The 21,636-nt window shown below is 40.7% G+C and overlaps 1 long non-coding RNA gene across 4 annotated transcripts in view; it reads right to left on the bottom strand.

Annotated features, from left to right (window-relative positions):
- LOC105677131 (uncharacterized) overlaps nt 1-21,636 on the bottom strand; it is a 70,868-nt gene that overhangs the window by 12,757 nt on the left and 36,475 nt on the right. For all 4 annotated transcript variants that reach the window (XR_010888137.1, XR_010888136.1, XR_010888139.1 and 1 more), the window contains exon 3: nt 3,733-3,826. This is a non-coding gene — a long non-coding RNA (uncharacterized lncRNA). The remainder of the gene's footprint in view (nt 1-3,732; nt 3,827-21,636) is intronic.

Genomic DNA, 21,636 nt, shown 5'->3' with positions numbered 1-21,636 from the left:
GAATTATCATTTTTAATTGTACACATTTTATTCAGCATATTGAACGAGTTGTTTTATTATTGTTCAATGATTTTATGATTACGATTAACAGTCGATAAATATTCCGACGTCACAATTATCCTAATTAAGCTCTCATTAATTTTTAATGACCAGCAATAACCTTTTTTTGCACGAGTTTAAAAACAGGCGAGTCACATTAAAGCGCGACGGTAGAAAGGAGATAACGATCATTTCGCGAGCTAAAATTACAGAATGACCAAAAAACTCATAATAGTGGCTGCCGCGGTAACATGTCGAAAACGGCTAACGACGTCGCTTGCAACAATGGCAAAAGAAACTTGCGGTAATCTTCAATTCCATTAAATCTCAGCGTGGCGCGCGAAAGCAACGAGTAGACCAGGTGTTCACCTTTTACCGATTTACGAAAGCGCACATACATTCTTCCACCTGGACCGGTTCCAGGGCGTTTTTTCTAACTGTTCTTCCATCGTCGGAAAAAAAAGAAGGAAGGGCGTCGCAGACCGTGGCTTTCTCTTCTCGGATTCACTTAGCTACGTACCGGCGTGGACATACTTGCAGGATGCGTTCCCAACTCTTTTCGTTCGCTCTTGAACGATAAAAGAAAGAGAAGAATTTTCTTTTCTTACCCGGTGCGGATACACACACATAAGAGCGCACACGCGTTTTTTTCTGGATGTGTGTTGAAGAACGAGGAGAAAGGCGAGCTCAGGCGAGCTTCTCTTTTTCCTAGTTATCTTTAAGAGCCGGATACCTTTTTTTTATTAAAACCGCGTCCCATCTGGAAAAAACCTTACCTGTGGCTGTTTCTATCGCTTCTCGATCATTCGGTTAATTTACGCTTTAATCGAAATCCTACAGATGTTAGTTATGAAAGAGATACTTGATAGAAAAATTGAATGCAACCACAATACAATTATCGAGATATTTTCCAGAAATATGATAGTTGAATTTTTTTCAATTTACAATTAAAATTTAATATTTCGTAATTTTTCTTTGCCATAAAAACTTTTATTTAAAATTTAGTTATACAAATATATATATATATATATTGTCATAAAAAAAAAAGAAAATTGTTGCAAAGTACTTGCTGGAAAAAAATTTAATCCGAATTGGCCAAAAAATTTTGCAATTGAAAAAAATGTACGGCAGTTTTGAAACAGTCTGTACAAAAACTTTTAGTTGAATTCAGCTTTTTCAAGATGTTTAGTCGTCAACTTGGCCTCTCGTCAAGGGAGAAGAAAAGAAGGAGAAACTATTCAAACCAGGTGCGAAAGTTGGAAGTTGCGGAGGAGAACACGAAAGGCAACACTTTGTGAAGCTTCGCGTATCTGCGTATAGAAGCCGTTTGGTCGAAAGGGTCAAAGGTGATAGGGGTCCGGTGAGCGTACGAAATGCTAATAAGCTGCCTATTGTATTCGAATGCGATATTATGTCGCGGCCGCGTTCTTTTTTTATCCCCGTGAATGCATGAGGAAAAGATCCTTGATGTGGCCTACCGATTTCTTCTTTTAAAAAGAAGCGAGGCATTCTTTCTAGGTCTTTCTCCATCTTGCAAGACTTGAATTTGAAATTATAATCCGGCCGGAAGTGCTTTATAAATGCATGGGAAATGACGAGCTTGTCTTCTTCCGCGCTCTTAATATTTATCTCTTTAATCCCTGAACTAGGTATTTTTTTAATAATCGCCGAGAATGAAAAAAATTCTGCGGAGAAAAGAATATAACTCATAATTATAAACTTTTTATGGCTAACCATTTCTGTAAAGCCGCCTCGTAAACGAGTAAATAAAGTTGAATATATGCGAATCTGTGCGTACATAAAAATCACGTCCATAAATTTTCCAAATGACGTTGTTGGAAATTGGAAGCTTTGTAATATTTAATCCAGACGTAACACAATTCATTGTTACCAAAATTTTTTTACAAAATTTTTTTCTCCCAAACACATCAAAATTTTTATATCTTTTTCATAATGACATTTTGCCATTTTTGAATAAAAAGTACATTTAAATATTTAATAAAGTGGCAGTAATTTTGCCGTCACATTTACTCATCCGACAATATTTCATCGGCGTAACGATTTAGTTTGCGGAATATTTTCTGCACGCATACTTCAACTTCGTGCGGTCGTGCGTTGTTTTAAAAGTTTCAAAATAGGAAAACGTTTGTCGCATGAGCGAAGCGAATTCCTTGCCCCTTTGTGCATGAAGCACGAACGGTTACTAACGAATTATAAAACGCGTTAAAATTGTTGAGCTATAAATCTCAGTTGTATCATTTGTTTATAGCGGTTCGTTTTGTAAGAGCTATCAATTTTTCACTAGCGATGTTACACGGCGCAAAAATATTTTTTTACGAACAAGAAAACGAAGAAAAAAAGCGACGGCATTCGAACCACTATTATTCAAGATAAAATATGAATAATAGCTGTCAGTTAATTGGCGGCACTCAATTACGGAAATATATATATTACAAGCGAGATGCACAATGTCGACAATGTTTCATCCGCGTCCAACTCTGTAGCAAAGTTTAATTATGTCACATAAATATTTATGTTATATTTTGCTTCTGCGCAATGATAAAACTGATGATGCTACAGGATGAGCCGTAATCTTAATTGGGTTGCTGAGAAACGCTGTTTTTTTTTCTACACTTTATCGCATGAATTCCTGTTTACTTGTTTATTCTTATATTTTTAAGAAAGTATGATAAGCGAAAAAACTACAATAACGCAATATCGAGTTCTTCATATTCTTAACCTCAGAGTTTATAACAGAATTGTAAATTAAGTATGCAACGCATAAGTTAAAGACAGAACGCATAATAGAGAACAGTATAGAGTTATATATATATATATTTATATATATATACATATATATATATTATATATATATATATATATATATATATATATATAAAATTCCAATAAACAAAGTAAAAACGTCCGAAAAAAATTAAATGTAATTAATATTGAATTAAGAATTTAATTCACAACATTCGTTTTTCCTAATTAAGATTACAAATTGAGTCGTGAAATTGAAATAAAATTAAATTAGTTTTTAATATCTGCATATGAAAGCGGAAATATTAATATCGAAATTTTGACACGACCGGCATTCCTCGCAGCGATCTTCGGGGTTAATAAAAATAGATCCAGACGTACACATCCGGCTTGCGTCTCGTCCGCATCTGCTTCATTCGATCGGCACTCAACGCGATCGGACTTTTGCAAGTCGCACGAGCGGATTAGGCAATACGACCCGTACGATGCGATTACAAATGTAAATGCGCTACTGCGACCAGACGTTCCACACTCCCACGTCGGCTTGACCGTATCTTTGTTCGTCGAGTTGACGATGACCCCACGTGTGTTATCGCCGATATATGCAACGATTCGTCAGCTATCGCCGATCGAAGCGGCCGGGTCGCACCGGCTACTTTCGGGAATTAATGCAATTAATGCGCCGACTTACCGCCCGGATATTAGCTCGATCGAGAATCGAGTGCGTCCGAACCGAGTACGTGAATTACCCATGGGACACGTAAAACATCGTGTGAAACATTGCAACTTCACTGACCCAAAAATTTGCATGGATGTATAAATATAAAGTGTTATGTGGAGCAGAATTGATTTTCTCGAAATATCGCGTTTTATGATTAGCACGAAAATTTAATTTTAATTTTTTGTAAGAGTAATAAGTTATTTACATACCAATAAGCCGTCGTTTTCATCTTCGTAACAGTCTCTTTGGACTTCGCAATTTTTTTGGACCTCCAATTTTCTTAAAATATTACTGGAAACACCTCTGTAAAACATAAAAAGATGACAAAATTAGAAAAGTCAAGATTATTTATTCTTATTTTATAATCGAGCAATTTTTTACATAACCGCCATCAATTTTTTTCAATTAATAAGACACCGGTAATTCAATTAGAGATATTCACAAGAGACAACATGCAAGATCGATTGTTGTAGAAGATCTGGGTCGGTGTAAAGTGTCTTTGACTGAAAACTATGTCAAGCCGTTACATCATTTTTATTCATACTGTTCGTTACGGTAGAATAGCGGTATCCTCGTTGAAAACGTAATTAACAATACCGCGAGTTGCAACGACGGTAAGTAATACTACGTAGTAATGGAAGTAATAGAAGTGCGCGGCAGTCGAAAGAAGTGCTTCGCCTCATCGCGGAAAGAATTAACCGGTGAGCTGCAGTTAACGTTTCACCGACGCGGTAGTTAAGGCTCCTGGTCCCGTAGCCGTGAACTCCGCGTTGACAGTGGCGACATAATTGTGGTAGGAATAAAAACCTAGTCGAATTTACCTAGTCGATTTATTGTATAAGTAAATAGTGTAACAGTTTGACCTAATCAATTGATACGATAAAAGTAAATTACTGAATAACATACAAAATGCTAATTTATAATTCAAAAATTTGTTTACAAAAAAATAAACGCGATAAATACAGAATATATATAGCTTAGTACCGTTACCGACATGTCCATATGACAGAAATTCTCATGCAGCGTCTTAGGTGGAGAATCGATGAACTATTAGACGTGAAAAAATGACATGTTGACTACCCAATTTATTCTTGCGTGCCATTTCGTTAATATTCGTTAAATGTTAGTGCTGTGATATGTGACGTGTTCATGAAACCTGTAAAATTATCCGAAAACTAAGATTAGCAGGGAAAGCCCAACGTAGAAGGAGTATTTTCTACTCATACAGACAGCTGTCAACCGTGTGTTTTCTCGCATAATTAGGCTTCGCTTCACGGTTGATTTAACGATTGTTTATAACCTGTCAAGGAAAAAGCATAGTTTTCGGACAATTTTACAGGTGTCTTAAAGCGATCTAGAGTGTTACTTTGTTAAATTATCATTTTATTTAGAAATGGCACGCAAGAATTCTCGGCGTGTCATTTCTCGCTTCTGACGTCACGAATCTAATATGGCTGCGGTGACTACCCAGGAGCCTCGTCAGAAGCGAGAAATGACACGCCGAGAATTCTTGCGTGCCATTTCTAAATAAAATGATAATTTAACAAAGTAACACTCTAGATCGCTTTAAGACACCTGTAAAATTGTCCGAAAACTATGCTTTTTCCTTGACAGGTTATAAACAATCGTTAAATCAACCGTGAAGCGAAGCCTAATTATGCGAGAAAACACACGGTTGACAGCTGTCTGTATGAGTAGAAAATACTCCTTCTACGTTGGGCTTTCCCTGCTAATCTTAGTTTTCGGATAATTTTACAGGTTTCATGAACACGTCACATATCACAGCACTAACATTTAACGAATATTAACGAAATGGCACGCAAGAATAAATTGGGTAGTCAACATGTCATTTTTTCACGTCTAATAGTTCATCGATTCTCCACCTAAGACGCTGCATGAGAATTTCTGTCATATGGACATGTCGGTAACGGTACTAAGCTATATATATTCTGTATTTATCGCGTTTATTTTTTTGTAAACAAATTTTTGAATTATAAATTAGCATTTTGTATGTTATTCAGTAATTTACTTTTATCGTATCAATTGATTAGGTCAAACTGTTACACTATTTACTTATACAATAAATCGACTAGGTAAATTCGACTAGGTTTTTATTCCTACCACAATTATGTCGCCACTGTCAACGCGGAGTTCACGGCTACGGGACCAGGAGCCTTAAGAATAATACGTAATACCCGGCTTCGTAGAACTTTGCGCGCCGGCGCGTGCGGGAAGACGCGAAATCGTTTATGTAAAAACGGCTTAATTAAAATTGATAAACAGTCGGCAACCACACTCGGCGCCAATTAATACGTGCGCTTCCGCTCAGCTATCGCAGCCGAGATATAAAGTATTCGACGACACTCGAGGAAGTCATAAATTCGCAGCGATAATGATCGGGGAATGTCGATAATTCATTCGTTTTTAACCAATGACTTTCTCAATCGGAGTCGTTTATCAGTCGAGCAATAACAATGGATTATTTTAACAGTTTCATATTCGACGGCATTATCAACGTGTTGCGATATATTTCAATCGTTGCAGCATAAAAGTAGGAAGAGCGATTAATGGACAACCCTTTCTCGTTTGTACCGAAGGTCTACGACGTGGGTGTGGAAAATGCATCGCAAAATATACATGTATCCAGTCCACAAAAGCTTTTCCCGGAGTTTCGTCGGCGAGTCGGGAGAAAACACGGTGACCCCGAGCGTCGAATAATCTTATTAACCAAAGTGTATCTGATCGTTTAAAGTCGACCAATGGTTACGCTATCGTCGGAATGGTTCTGTTTACTCCCTTGCCACCGCTCTCCCCTCGCTCGTCGTTTTGCATACTCGAACGGACCCGGGAGTGTTCCCGAATCCATTAACTGACGGTTCGGGTCAAGTTTACTCAAGACCACGGCGCCGCCGTGAATCTGCCAAGAAAGCAAAAAGCTTTATTAGACAGTGACAAAGTGAGCACGGCGGTTTGCACGGCAGAATCATAATGAGGAACGAAGAAAAGTCGGGTTTCGATGAAAAATCACCTTACATCGCTTTGAGAATAGTTGAACGTGAAACTCAGCGGGATCGTGTTCCTTAATAAACTTGCAGTCGATCTTTTTCTCTTTTTTTCTCTTAAAAAAAAAGAAAAGTGTAAACCGCAGCTTAATTACGGGCTAATCCTTTATATTAAATATTACAGAACTTTCACAAATTGAGCTTCAAAGGTATTAATTACAGTTTGCGCGAACGGAGTATCCGTAGACTCCACAGACGATTATAACTCTGCATTCTCGCGGATATGATAATGTCATACATGCGATAATGGACGCGGATATAAACGTTGTATGGGAAATAAGTGACCGTTAAATGCGGTAAGCTCTTCGGTGGAAGCTTGTTGGAAAATTTAGCTTTGAGATATCCGGCTGCTGCTTCTACGACGTAGTTTATTCGAGACTTGGGGTATTATGCGAGAAAGATCCCGGCAAACCGCCGCGACGAGTACCGCCGACTCGCGACATCGATATACACGAGACGGCTAACGAGGCATTTCAAAGCGCGATTGTCTACATCAAAGTTGCATGATAAGGATCAAAGTTCTATCGAGAATCCCCTGCCGTTGCCGTCGTCGCAGCGTCTCTCATTCTCCGCGGAGACGCATACAAAATTACTCGGCATTGTCTCTCACTCTTTCCAAGGCAATGGCTGGTGATTATTATTTAGCTGCGCGTTATACCTCTCTAACATCCCGATATAGAAGCTGCCGCTTCTGTTTGCTTCATTTGCAACAAAGAGAAGAAGTCAAAATGGGTTCAATCAGTGATCTTGCCACGGTTGAAATTAATTTTTTAATATAATTTCCAGTGTAAATTGCGCGTGCCGATTAAAGGATGTTTTCCTCTAAATTTCGCGGAAAGTAAAAGAGGTAATCTCGTAGCTTCCGCAATCTCGATTTCGTTTTCGTTACTTTTCTCGCCTGTCTTCTGTAATATAAATGTAAATCTGCGCTGCAGCGAGCCGTTACTGACTAGTGATATTTTTATTCGATAGTTCCTCTCGCTTCCTGGTAAATTTTTCCTTGACCATTGCAATCAAGCGGAAGCACTCTCGCGCGGGGATCCTTAGTCCTTGGATCACCGATCATACGAGCCATGGTAAAGTCAATGTTTTCGGAACGGATGGACATGAAGATGGAGTGGCCGGCACAGACGAAGACGGAAACGCAGACAGAGACAGAAGACGGTTACTATGACGACCGTGAGGAGAGGAAAGAGAGTAGAGATCGTGGTGAACGACAGATTGAAGCGAAAGAGCAGAGGAGAGAAAGAACGACGAGGGGTGAATGAAGAGCTACGATACATGGGGTGGATCGAGAGAGAAAGAGGGAAGCAGAAAAAGAAAGAGAAAAACGGGAAGAACGAAAGAGAAGTTACGATCTGAGGGATGCAAAGCACGAGAACGGAGAAAAAAAGGGAGAAAAGGGAGACAGGACTCAGGAGAGAATAAATGAGAAGATACGACTCGTAGCAGACAAGAAGGAAACTGAGAAAAAAAAGGAAACGGAAGGAGCCGGCGAGACAACTACACGGCGTTACGGCAGCAGCTATATGGCTGTCAAAAGAAATGGTGGTAAAAGTAGGCAAATCATGAGAGAACTACGAGAGAAGGCAATGTCTGAATGGGGAAAAAAGTCATGAGAAAATACGATTCGAAAGAGAAAAAAATGCTATTTGGATATTTTGCTTGAAATTATCAGCAACGAATATTAATGTATCCGGCATAATCGCGTTTTCAAGTTATGTTCTTCATGGATACAAATTTTTTCATTAACGTTTCGGCTCGTATATTTAGATTGCCAATGAAAAACTGGAAAATGATTATTAAAATTTGATTCTTAGGACAATTATTTAGGACTATTATCCATTATTTTGTTTTTAGAGGTGGACGGATGAGGATTGTTCGTTTCAATTCTTTCGCTTTCGACTCTAAAATATGTAGATTGACTCCGCGAAGACGGATAGAGATAGATACGTACGAGCTAGAGCAGGACAACCGTCGAAAAACGGGGAGAGTTAAAAGGTGAGGGGTGGCGAGCTAGAAACGGCTGATTGGGAAAACTATTACTCTCTCTCGATCCTCCCTTCGTCACCGGTCGGACGGAGGGTTTGAGCGCCGAGTGATGTTAATTGCGCTGCTACCGCCAGCAGGCAATATGTATTCGAGGAACGCTCGAAACGTTCGAACGAAGACGACTTGTAAACGCCACCTCCGCGCCGCTAGCCCTTCCCCCTCCCTCCCTTCCCCCCCCCCTTCGTTGAAAAAGTAACGCTTCCGGGACAAACATCGTGAACGAAATGGACCAAGCTTATACGCGACGGCAATATCGCGCGACGATGGATACGCGCGTCATGATTTTCGATGGGTAGTCGGCGCCATTTGTATGGTAATTTTTCGCGACTATGTCTCCGTCTAATTTGCGACGCTTCGTGGATATCGGTTCTGTGAGAAGTTGCGAACGAAAGCGGCGGAAAGCGATAGCGATAGCTCGGAGGCGAAAATGTTGATTTTGCTGTTTGCCTCTGTGTATCGGTATTTTCGCGCGATATTCTCTCGGAACTTTATCTTATTTTTCGGAAATGCCTATCTAGATTGGAAAAAATGATGCCCTCGGGACGACAACGGTCGGAGTTAGCTAAATCCGCGATATTAATATAAAAGGCAAGTGGTATGAAAAAGCGTGTTAGTTGTAAATTAAAACCGGTATAAAATATGTCGCAATTTTTCGACCTTTAAATTGCAGGAGATATTTTACCACCGTTGGAAAATTTTAATTCCACCGCTATCCTTTCATTATATTCACGTGTTACCTCTATAACTATGATAATACAGGGATCGTTGTCTTTTTCCCGGTTAAATTCTTTGGTGATTCCGAAGCGAATTTGTTCCTACTCAAAATTGTTGCCGTTCCCGATTATGAAAAGCCGATATCACAATTTCGCTAATGGAATTGCTAGCGCGCCGTTTATAATGACAGACGAATATATCGGTTTAAATGACCGTAATGAAAAACGACGATTTTAATACCGGTTGAATAATTTCCATTTTTGCGGCCAGGTGTGCGGCTGTATGGCGTTCCCTATAATGAATCGAGCGTAAGAGTTTAATGCTGACGATTAATTCGAATCGTTTCTCCATTTAAGCGATTTTCGGCAGTATCGAAATCTCTGTTAATGCAGTGCTCCTGCAGTGTAAAAAAATCTCTCTTGTAAACGAATTAAACACTTGACGTAAACATAAACTTATAAACATGTTTCCGTAATGTATCACTCTTTATGTTGTAATTAAAATCTCTCGATGTACAAAATTGGATAATGAGTAACAATATTTATGTTTCCGTTTTGTAAACGGGCTCTCGCTTGCGAATAATCGATTGCGACGCAAGGCGAGAATTAAAGCCAAGCGTAGGGTCAGTAGCACCGTATGCTGCTCGATACAGGACGAGACAATTGCGCCCAATCTTTCCATTGGTTTCTAAATGAACGGTCGTGCCGGTGTGAAAGGCGCAGCCAACATGTCATTATAACGATAGGGCTTCGCCAATGATACCGAAGACCTTGAGCAGTTTAACCGCACAAATCGTGACGACTCGTGAAATATTTACGCATTCTACTCTTTATATTTTTTGTTTTACTTCGACGATTAATAGCACTTATTTGCGCGCGTAATTATTTACTCATATTCAATTTTGCATTATTCACTTATATAAATTTTAATATTTCGTTAATTTAAACATTGTCAAATCTGAAAAATGTAAAACACAATAATAGACGCACAATCGACTCCCGCACAACAGACTCGCGTAATGTAAAAACAATATAAAAATAAAGGGAGAGATAATTATCTTTGACATCTCATTTATGGAACGATTAACGCGGTGAAAAAGCTTGCGCAATGACTCGACATTAAAATTACACAAATTTACGTGAATTACGTTTCGTCGATTTTGTGCGTTTTATGTAGTGGCGGAGCACACGTTTTATGACCTCGGTAGAAAAATGATATTCGAGTTAATTTCGTTTAGCACGCCGCTCGTACGCAATCCGTATTTTTGTTTTAACGAAAAACACACACGCGGAAGGTCCATTTATTTCACGTCGAACGTTCCTTTCTCCACACGGCCGGAAAGCGTTTACGGAATTCAACTCGTTTGACAAACGAATTTGTTCACACGACGAATGTGCAATTACGAAAAAAATAGTCACTCGGCCAACCGCGGCTAATTGAACCCGCGTGCCGCGTTATTACGCGCCAGGGAATTAATATAGCGAGCAGTTGCTAAACTAATCCGTCACTATCACCTGAACAAAGTGGAACGCTGCCTACGCGTGGGTGAAGGAGGGGAGGGGAGGAGGGGAGGTGGGAAGGAGAGGGGGAAACATCACTATTCCTTCAAGAATATTAATGCATCCGGCGCGTCCCACAAACGCGATGACAGCGCTAATCATCTCTCGGGTTTCACGCATTGATGCAGCGATCGCAGGAAATACGCGCGCGAAACGTGCGCGCGAACGTTATTATTAATTAACACGGAATAAAACATATCAGTAACATAAGTATACTTTTTTGCGAAAAAAAAGTCTACAAAACTTTTCCCCAAACAATTTCTAATCCGTCCGAGTTTTTTTTCTCCTTCGAGTCATTAATCAATCGAACATTCTCCGCGAGAATATAGCACGGCAGCGGGAAACGCGCGTCGAGATATCGGCGAGGCAATTATCGGCGACGTTAATCGAATCCTGCGCGCGATTCCGCGCCCTTATCACGAGTGATCATCGTCACGTGACAACGTCTGGCCGGACGTGTGTTCCCGGGCAGCCTTACGCTTTTCTGAAAGAAGGGAACAGGCTCGTTTTCCCTTTGTAGATTACCCGTCGTATCATAGCTGGGGACACGTAGGAAATAAGATGTCGAGTGGTGCCGCGTGACGTCAGTCCCGGGCTCTTTCCCGCGAGTTTTTGCCACCCTCGACTGTCTATCCCACCTCGGTCTGCCCTTTTCGTCTTAATCAGCGTTTCCCGGCCTTTTTTTTCCTCTTTTGCGATCGCTTTTTAAGGTATGAAGGATTCTCGTGAACGGACCACTTAAGTATCTTGTTAACGGCATGCATAATTCACGCTCGCTCCGCACTTATATGATGTAATGTAAATATCACATCTGCCAATAACTACCGCGCGATGCAAATACACGTTATTCGGTATAGATATTACTCGACGAGTTCTCTTTATGATTTCTGCTCGAGGGGACGCGAAGCATTCTTCCGGTCTGTTTAACGCAATTCAGCTAATCGCGTTCGGCGAGAAGGAGATAACAACACGAATACTAATGCGCGACTCGCTTTTCGCTTTTCTCCTTCGGTATCGCGGCTGCGTATCTTTGCAGATTTCGCGCGAGAGAAGGGAAAAACCGGGATGCCGGCGAAATTAGACGAAGCGCGACGCGATAGAAGCGGCTACTTGCAACGAAATTGACGTAATACCGTGTGCATGCTGACAGATAAAAAAAGAAGAAACGCCAAATGAAGGAGGCAAGAGCCCAGAAGAGAAACGAGAGATTGAATGAGTGGGGCAAAGAGTCGGCCTCAAGATGGCCGTCGGGTGATAACGGCTCGTTGATAAGGGCCTATCCCCTCCTCCTCTCTCTCTCTCTCTCTCTTTCAGACACTTTAATATCTCTCCTGTGCGTCCGGCTTTTTAATTATCTCTTCAGCGATAATGGGCGACCTCCACGGCTCTAGTCTTCGACGGGGAAATGTAAAGAGGAAGACAGGGAGAAACAGGCAAGGAGGGCGAAGAAACCCTTTCGGGATCCGATGCATGGAAAGAATGAAATCCGCAGATATGCGAATCGTCTCCCGAGACCGTCTCGTATTCAGTCTAAAGAAAGATGTTAGCTGCCGGTCTCGACACGTTAAACATTTCGCGTTTAGATTTCAACTTGTGCAGTCGGTCGAAAAATTGATAAAAAAATACTGTGGAATAAATAGAAAATTTATCTTGAGAGTAAGATATGTTAAAGTAAATTTTTTCACACATGGAATCTCTTATATCAATTTTCCGACGCGAAATAGTAATTGTAAAATAGTCTGATAATTAAAAATATCGTATTTTGCGCGTGTATTTGAAGTATCGCGCTCAGTTCTGGGCTCATAAACCCTATTTTCTCTATCGCGAAGGAAATAAAATGCTTCCCTGACATTCGATCGAGGGGTTACGTAGATTATCGCGGCCCTCCTCGCTGTTAATTTTTCATCCGTGGAATTTACGTTCAAACGCCGCTTAATTTTCGCGTCTCGCGCGGCTGAACGTGCCGTCGCATCGAGTTTAAGCTAAGAGAGTCCACGCGCGCACCGGAAAGACGAGAAGGACGAAACGGCGACGAACCCGTTCGTCCGCGGGGCTTAAAAGGTGTCAGGGTGACTTTCCGCTGGAGTCCCTGGGCTTTTCGAACCATTACTTTTTATTGGATCGTCGAGATCGATCTCTCTTCCCCCGCCCAATCTCTGCCTTCTCTTCCTCGCGCTTTCTTCTCCGACGGTTTCCGACCGTTTCCACCTTTTCGCGTTGCTAAATCGCGGAAAAGTCTCGTTGAAAAGACGCCTCAGCCGCTTACCGGTGACGCGTGCACGGGAGGAAGAAGAAGGAAGAAGCGAGAGAATCCAGAAAAAGATGATCAAGATGACTGTCAAAGGCAGACGGGAAAACGTAGACGTCGCCGAGGCATACAAAGAAAAGATAATGCGGTATCAAACGTCCGCGGAATCACAATGAGGCGTCGGAAGCTAAAGAACTCGTGCTGCAGATTCGCTTCGTCGGTGAAATTTACCGCGAGGATAAATGTTTTTGTTGGTTCGGTGACGCCTCTTATCAAAGCACGAAGTGTGAGATGCATAATCATGATTCTTAGCTGATAACCTGCTGATATATAAGCGTTGAGTCACGTCATACTCTTATCAGAAGAAATACAGATAAGTGAAATAAAAAGGTAAAAGGCGCTTTCCATTCAATAATGTTCCGATATATTTCATTTCTGCAATTAATTTAAAAACTTGAACGTGTTAAAAAAATTTTAAAAATTTAACATGAAGAAGTTGCAATAGCTTGATATATATATATATATATATATATATATATATATATTTTTTTTTTTTTAATTTTAATATAAATAAAATTTTTCATATTTTTTAATGCGATAAAATTACCAGTTGCTAATGCAACTCCATCGAAAATCGTCTTCCGCAGTCATGAAAGTCGCACTGCATCCACGCGCGCATTTTAAGCACGCGGAAAACCGATTATGCGATCAACACACCGTGCGAGCTGTCAATTTTCCGAACGTCTCCGGCGGACTTTTCCCGCGGAATATTTCCCATGACGCGCGAGAGGGCTGCGTTGCACCGCGCCGGGCCACGAGCGGCCGGAATATTACACGATAACGATGGGACACGTGCGCCGACTGGTATGATCCGTCAATCAATCGTCCGGGGAATCGTTGGCGTGCAAAAAAGAAGAGCGAAAAGTGCATGTGACGCGACAGCCATGTTGCGATTTTTCCGTGCGCGGTGCGGTGTGCGGAGCGGCGCGACGACGGGGTGTGCATTATTTCCAGCATCGGTTTTGTGCTTTCCGGCCGTTGACCCACTCTACTGCCGACACACACGCATACACATACACACCCACACATACGCGTATTCCCCTTCACCCTGTAGATCGCCCAGCAGCCCTTCTCTTTCCCGTCGAACGTGTCCGCAGACGAGCATTTTTCGAATATTCCTCGTCTCTCTCTCTCTCTCTCTCTCTCTCTCTCTCTCTCTCTCTCTCTCTCTCTTTCTCTTTTTTCCCTCCCTTCCTGTCGCTTTTTCGCTCTTTCTAGTCTCGCCATGACGGAATCGATAGGCTATCGGTATAACTTCCTCGATGTAACTCGCCTCTTGGCTCGGGCCGAATCAATTTTCCGCGAAAAGCGCGTTTCCCGCGAATAGAGACGCGCGATTCGAGTTAAGTCACGCGGGCGCGCCGCGAAATGCGCTTGATCCCTAATCGTGTTACTTAATCTTCCCGCTTCTGCGCGACACTAACTCCTAGATACCTAAATATCGTCAATGAAACTGCAGCCCGTATTCTCACCTCGTATATTTATTCCGCGATTGTTCGCGCGAACGCGTCGCGATGAGATTAGAACTGCTTGTCTCTTCTCGCGCAGTGATCCGCGAAACAATTATTTTATAAACAATTGCATCTGAATTATTTGCCAGTTCTTCTAAAATACGTGAATGCGAATTTAATTTGTTAAATACGCGACTGTATCTTTGGGAGAGAAATTTAAGATCGATTAATAAGGCAATTCTGTACTAAAAAGCAACGTTAATCGTAAATGTCGCATATAAATGTCTCTTTCATATCTTAATTTGAGAGTCAAGCACATTCTTTATTCAAACAGATGTTTTAGTTATTAAAAAAGGTATGAAAAAAAAAAAAAATAAGCGCGTGTGATTTCCAATATTCGATTTTTGTAGGCGACGGAAATTTGTCAGATTTTTCGATATCGAAGAAGACGTCGCGACAGGTGAAGGTGTCGAGACGGGGCGGACAGGACGATTAACTCGATTATCTTTCGTGGTCGCGGTAAAGGCCATCGTCGAGAGAGACAAGCGCGCTTTTGTTTCGCGGTAATTGTCCTTGTAGCATAGCGTGGACCTGTAGTATAGCGGCAACCTTCGCGTGACAGAAAGTCTCGTTAACATTGTCCGTGGAGAAGGGAATTACGGTATGTCCTCTTGAACGTATATACACAATTTTCTCTGATAAGCAACTGTTGACTGCAAGCTGTGCAAGCTCTCGCTTCTATTGAGGTTTTTTCTTAGAAAAAGAATATACATTTAAATTTAAAATTTATTATTATAATTTATTATTATAATTTATGCGCTTCTGCTTGTACATAAAGTTGCTTGCACAAATTACCCAAAAGACCGAAGGAGTAATAATGACTTCTTGAGATAAGCTTTCAAAAAATCCTTCTTAGTTTGTTGCAGAAAAATGTTATTTGCACGGTCATCTAACGTATCGACAGTTTTATATTGGACGAAATCGAGAAACACGAAGAAAACAGTTCGCGATAAGGCTGATGCGAGTGAGCACGAGATAACACTCGATCCATTAGCGCGCCGAGAGTGACGAAAATTTAAAGCGACGGATTTTCGGTGCTCAAATAAAGATCAGGCTGAATGAACAGCTGTTTCTTCGCGCCTTTGCAATCTCTTACTGCAAACGAGCTGTGTAACAGCCATACGCGCCTACGATAATATTTACATTACACTACGATATGCGATAGAGGTGGTTATGATAAATTTCCCGTGTACAAACTAATTTTGAGCCAGCTTCCATGTGCTTACATTATCGCTGCGTGATAGCGAAGGTGACGTAAAGGATGCGACAGCAACAAACTAATCTTAAAGAAAATGTTTGCCGTGCTGGTACAATTGTGAAAGTTGGTGAAGGAAAACTTTTAGTGCATGGATTATATTTCCATGACGAAATTCAATCCTTTAAAAGGCAATCTTGTAGAAAATGAAAAAAATAGCCCTGTCGATTTAGACGTAAGTAAACTACTTTATGGTTTTGGTTTACATCAAGAAGGGAGAGAGAAATTATTTTTTAGGCCTATATAAAGAATTAAAGTCGGGAATTACTTTGAATTATGTGACAAATAAATGTTGGAAAATTTTTTCAATTCAGAAACAAGCCATTTTACAAACCATATTTGTTTTTTTTCCCCCGCAAAATTATTACCAGTTTATAAATGTTATTTTGTCATTAAGGAAATAAAAGAATGTAAAGCAACGTTAGTAAATTGTGGATTGCAAACTCTGCTGCGTTTCACTTGTCGCCACTGCGAAAATTGTACGCAAAGCGAAAAACTTTACCGTCAACTCGATCCGCCTTAAGAAAGCGCCTCTCTCCCAGTTCGTTCCGGCGAGGTCGAGATTTCTCGTTAGAGGTTAATTCGCGCAATTGAGGCGGTCGCCATCTTAAAATGACTCTCTTACCGGCTACCTCTTTCTCTTTTCCCGCTGCCTCTCTATCGTTCCCTCTTTCGCGGGCCCGGAAACGGTTTCCCATTTCGGATCCACCGTGCGAGTTTGCCGTCGCGTAATTCAACCAACGAGGTAAACGAACCGAGCGCCGGGAAAGAGAGAAGGGAAATCAGAGAGTAACTAGTAGATCTGTTTGTCCGGACGTACCTTTTTCAAATTTTCACCCGTTCGTCAAGTTTTATTAACGTCCTTACGGTACTTGCTATTACTCGAAACGCTTATTTAAAAGCGGTTCAATCACGGTTTAACAATATTTAACAGTTCATTCGTGTATAATTAGACATTTTCTGCTTTTCTATTGACGATTATTCTCTTTTAGAAGTTCTAATTTTCTCGCCGATAGACGGGTTTCATCAATTCGATTTCTTGTAAATAAAAATTGATCGTTGAACAATTGGACGGCGCGGATGGAGAACAAGCTCCGTTGTCTATGTTTTTGTCCACTGAGAAAGATATCGACTGAACTTTTAATTCCCCCGCGGAGTCGCCTTAAGGATGGCAAATTCGATTCGGAACAGGACGTCGTCGTATCAATTACCCCGAATGACATTTCTAAACATTTTTCCATCCGTGTTCTGCTGTCGCGCTTCTATTAACAAATTAAGCGTAACTTGCAGTTCCACTTAGCACCCAAGTGGAAACGCTGTGCTCGATTAAATTTAAGATTCAGTTCCATTTAAGTATTACGCGCAGGAGTGGCGGGAATGTATCCTTGTACGGCCCTCCATCGTTTAATGCAGTTTTCATAATTCAATTTCGCCACGAGAATTCTTACGTTCTGACGTATTAATGTTTCTCGCGTCGCGAATAGATAAATTATTAAAAATAAATCAATGAATTGGACAAATGTAAGTGTACGCGCAAATGTAATATTTCATTGTATTTAGATTTAAATTTAGATAGTTGAACAAATATTTTTTTAAGCTGATTTATACGCGATTTTATATCTGAGTGATTTTGTCACCTGTTCTATCGATTGAAATAAATAAAGTGTGAATTTGAAATCTGCTATATAAATTTGAAAAGTCGGGATGCAAATTATTTGCACCCAAATGCTATTTCAATTAGTTTCAACTATTGTACTATTAATCGAACACCCCGTACAGTGCCTTCAACTTCCGGCAGTTTTGCTTTCATTATAGATAACTAACTCTTTTTCGTGGAAAAAGCAAACGGTCGTCGTATATCGTTCGCGACTTATCGCTGACAGCTTGCAAGTTTTGTTACGTAGCGCAATAGGAATTGTGGGCGGACGGACTGCGTGTGTGTCATGCTGCGTACGTCGCGGAATCTAATATAACTGATAGTGTGCACTACTCAAAACAGTATATCGCCGCCGGCGACGAAAATAAACTCATGATGCAACGCTCGTCGTAGGCAAAGAGTAACGGAAGTCTCGTTGATTTGTGTTCATAAATACCGCAGGAATGTCAAATTATTCAGGATGTGATTCAGGACTGAGATGGCAAAAGATTTTTCTGCTTCGCGATTAAATAAACGTGTCGTTAGTTAGACGCGATTAAATCTTCTTTTAACACACTTCTACATTTGATTAATTAATACGAATAAATGGAGCGAATTCTGTGAAAACGTCACAAATTTTTAACGATATTAACGGTGATACGGTTAGCTTTGCTGATTAAATTCAAATAATGAACTAAAGTGTGGACAAAAATAATTCAGTCTTTAAAGTTATGTTATGAAGACTGTTGCATTCAAGGTTTAGTGTGGAAATAAAACAGCGACGGCCGCATCGGTATTAGACCGATAAAATTTTAAAACATTCTTAGTATCTGAAACCTTGAGATAATATTTGCACGGCTTATCACTGCTTCGACCGCATTCCCACATTCTTATTGCGCTTTTTGAAATAAAATAATTTTGTTGCTACACGTTGCACAATTATGTTTTACTCTATTTGTTAAAGAATTTGATTATACAACAAACAATATTTTTACTCGCTCTGTTACAAATAAAATTAATTTTTTACGAGATTAAAATTTTGAATAATTTTATTTAAAAGACTTAGATAGAATTTTGTTCGAATCAGTATTCCAATCGACTAAAACAAGGTTGTGAAAAATTGTGTAACTTAGAACTTACCGATTGTCAATATCAACGATTGTCGGTTGAACGGATGTTGTGATTAAATCTCAATTTATCCACTGCAAAGTTAAATATTTGGCACTCGGAATTTTAATGCCGCCCAAATATTCCGTTTTTATGGTTTGTAATCGCAAATATCTATCAATCCACGCGTACGTGCGTGCATATAAAAAAAACAGAAAACAAACAAAAATCGAGGAATATATAACATCTGACTTTGACGAGTGCTGTAAATAACTCGATAAAATTTCATATCTCTATCGAATATATATCGCAACGCCCATCGATTTTCACGTCAGGATCTATTTACCTTAGCACTATCGATGAATATATATCTCACGGATGAAACTCGCGATAAAACTGACGACCGTTCCGAACGGATTACGAGCGACTGCCTACAAAGTAGACACAATGTTTTACAACAACGCGGCCGCAGCCTCGGTCGTTCGTTCTATACTGAAAGATAATTGTCCGCTATCAGCTGACCCTTGCCATCCACAGCCCGTCGTCCCGCCAACGCCTCCCTCTCGTCGATGCAACGATGCATCCTCCTACATTGTACACACAAGCTCGCCCATCCGCTACTACACCGGACGTACAAAAGGCACTTCGTCGGCTATCGTTTACACGATAATCTCAACGCGTGGAACTGGATAGATACGTGGCGTTACACGCGGCATTAATAACGTTCGCTGTGTAGCCAATAATGTATGCGACGTACTGACGTGCGTCATCGATTTGATAATTCACCGACGTTTTCTTCATCGCCGCGATGTGTCGATATTTGTGCAAAATCAAATGCTGTTAACGACTTCAAATGTCGATTCTTTCGGTAAATTGCCAAGAACGGAATCTATCAAAATTTTTCGATAATAAACCAGCTTTGAAATTTGCACCCGTCGAAGAAATATTTCTCTCACAAGAGAAACTTACTAGGAACCGGATTAAGATAATTAGTCGTGTACGACCAGCACTCTCAATCTCATTAATGCGTTGCGTTCTTAGGAACTATTAAAACGTCGCATTAATACAATGACAATTAAACGCGGCCGCATTCACCATAATCGCGGTACGGAGAAATGGTTAATTATCATATCAATTATCGAAAGAGCCATCAAGGGGAAGAGGAGAGAGAGAAAGAGCACTGGCTCGTTAATGCCAGTACTGTCAATGCAACATGCTACAATGTCCAATAAAACCGCACTCGATAACAATGATGCAAATACGCATATTCACGGTTTCGCGGTTTAGCGTATCGCAGCATTTTCGCAATACCTCGCGGTCCGCGCGAGATATCACGGCTTCGTTTTCTCGCTGGCGTACGAATCGAGCGGATAAAAAACATTTTCCTCGTCCGACATGAAGAAGCATAAGTAGGCACTTAACTCTCTGCCAGGGCCGGTATAGCAAAAACGATTTCTATCCATTCGTATTATTTATTCTAAAAATAGATAAATAAACTGTTCATTTGCATTTATATTATTATACACCGATTATTATTTATATATTCTAAAACGGAAAAGTTTTGTCAACGAATTTTTATTTCAATAAAATTCTAAAAATATTCCAGAATTAACTGTATTGCAGTTTTGTGTAGAAGAGAATATATTAAATTTATTTCGTATGCAAAATTAGATAATCAAATTGCAAAGTGATATTTTTTACAAAAATAAGACTCATGTTTGAATTGTTAAATGTGAAATATCGTTTCCGGTTGAATAGATGTAATATATTAAAGCCCAACTCCATTGTCTGATGTTTATTACTGCATTGCTCGACGGGAGAATGAAACTATCGTACGTGTCAGATTTTTATTTGTTCTTAAAAAAGGTATCGGCGCTTCTCTCGGGAAGTACGGTATCGTGAATTCCGACGGCGGAAATGTTGTCTCCAGCCCCGCTATGCGCTATATCTATCTACTCCACTAGCCACCCTCGTCGACTTTCCGCTCGCAAGAACACACCATTCTCCGCGATCTGCTGAAGTATCGTAAATTCGATCCAAGGTAAACGATGCCAATGGGAGCAGTCGATATTGTGTCGCGCGCGTTATGCAGATACCGAGGCGGACGCGGAGAAAGAGAGAGCTGAATTCCGTTTCTTGCTGGGCTAGGGTGCATCGTGTCGCTGCTAATTGGCTGGAGGAAAATGGCGAGTAGACAGGCAGTGAACAAAGTTTTCCCTATCGGCTGATGGCTTGATTAAAGCTTTTTCTTCACGTGAGGTCATTATCGCGCTCAATACTACTTACGAGAGCGAACAAACACAGCTGCATTTGCAAGTGATGTGAACAAACATTAATGAGAATAATTTTTACATTGCTCTAAAAACGAGATTGTCGAAATTTCTAATCCTTTTCTGCATTGCAATCATTCTGTCCTCACTGTTGAATGATGACACGCGTTTAAAAGTCAAATAATTAAGCAAAGACAAAGGGGAAGGACGAGGAATTGCGGAAAGTCCGAGTAATTTGCATCGTGAAGAAATGAAGACTGTTTTTATCGGTTATTTAAAAGTGAGGAGAAAGCAGAAAGAGAGAGAGAGAGAAAGAATGGCGCACCCCCGAGGCGCTACTCGAAGTGAAACGGTGTGGGAGGGGCGGTATTGTCTCGGCGATTATTTATGGCAAATTTTAAGCCCCTAAGTGTGGCCGCTGTAATAATTAACAAAAGGCATTATGCCGCGCGGAGAACGAGCCGCCCCCGTCCGCCCTTTCCCTCGCTCGCTCACTCGCTTGCGTTTAAAGGGCGCGCATTGCGCGCTCAGCTCGTCCGTTCGCCAGGAGAGATAACACCTGGGTACCGGCGGCGCTCGATTGCTTGGGGCTCATTTACTAATGAGCATGGCCCTATAATGTCCGCGAGAATAATGTGA

This window comes from Linepithema humile, chromosome 1, assembly GCF_040581485.1.
Source record: "Linepithema humile isolate Giens D197 chromosome 1, Lhum_UNIL_v1.0, whole genome shotgun sequence".
Taxonomy (NCBI): Eukaryota; Metazoa; Arthropoda; class Insecta; order Hymenoptera; family Formicidae; genus Linepithema; species Linepithema humile.
Note: the sequence above shows the minus strand (reverse complement) of the source record. Positions and strands in the feature narration are given on the sequence as shown.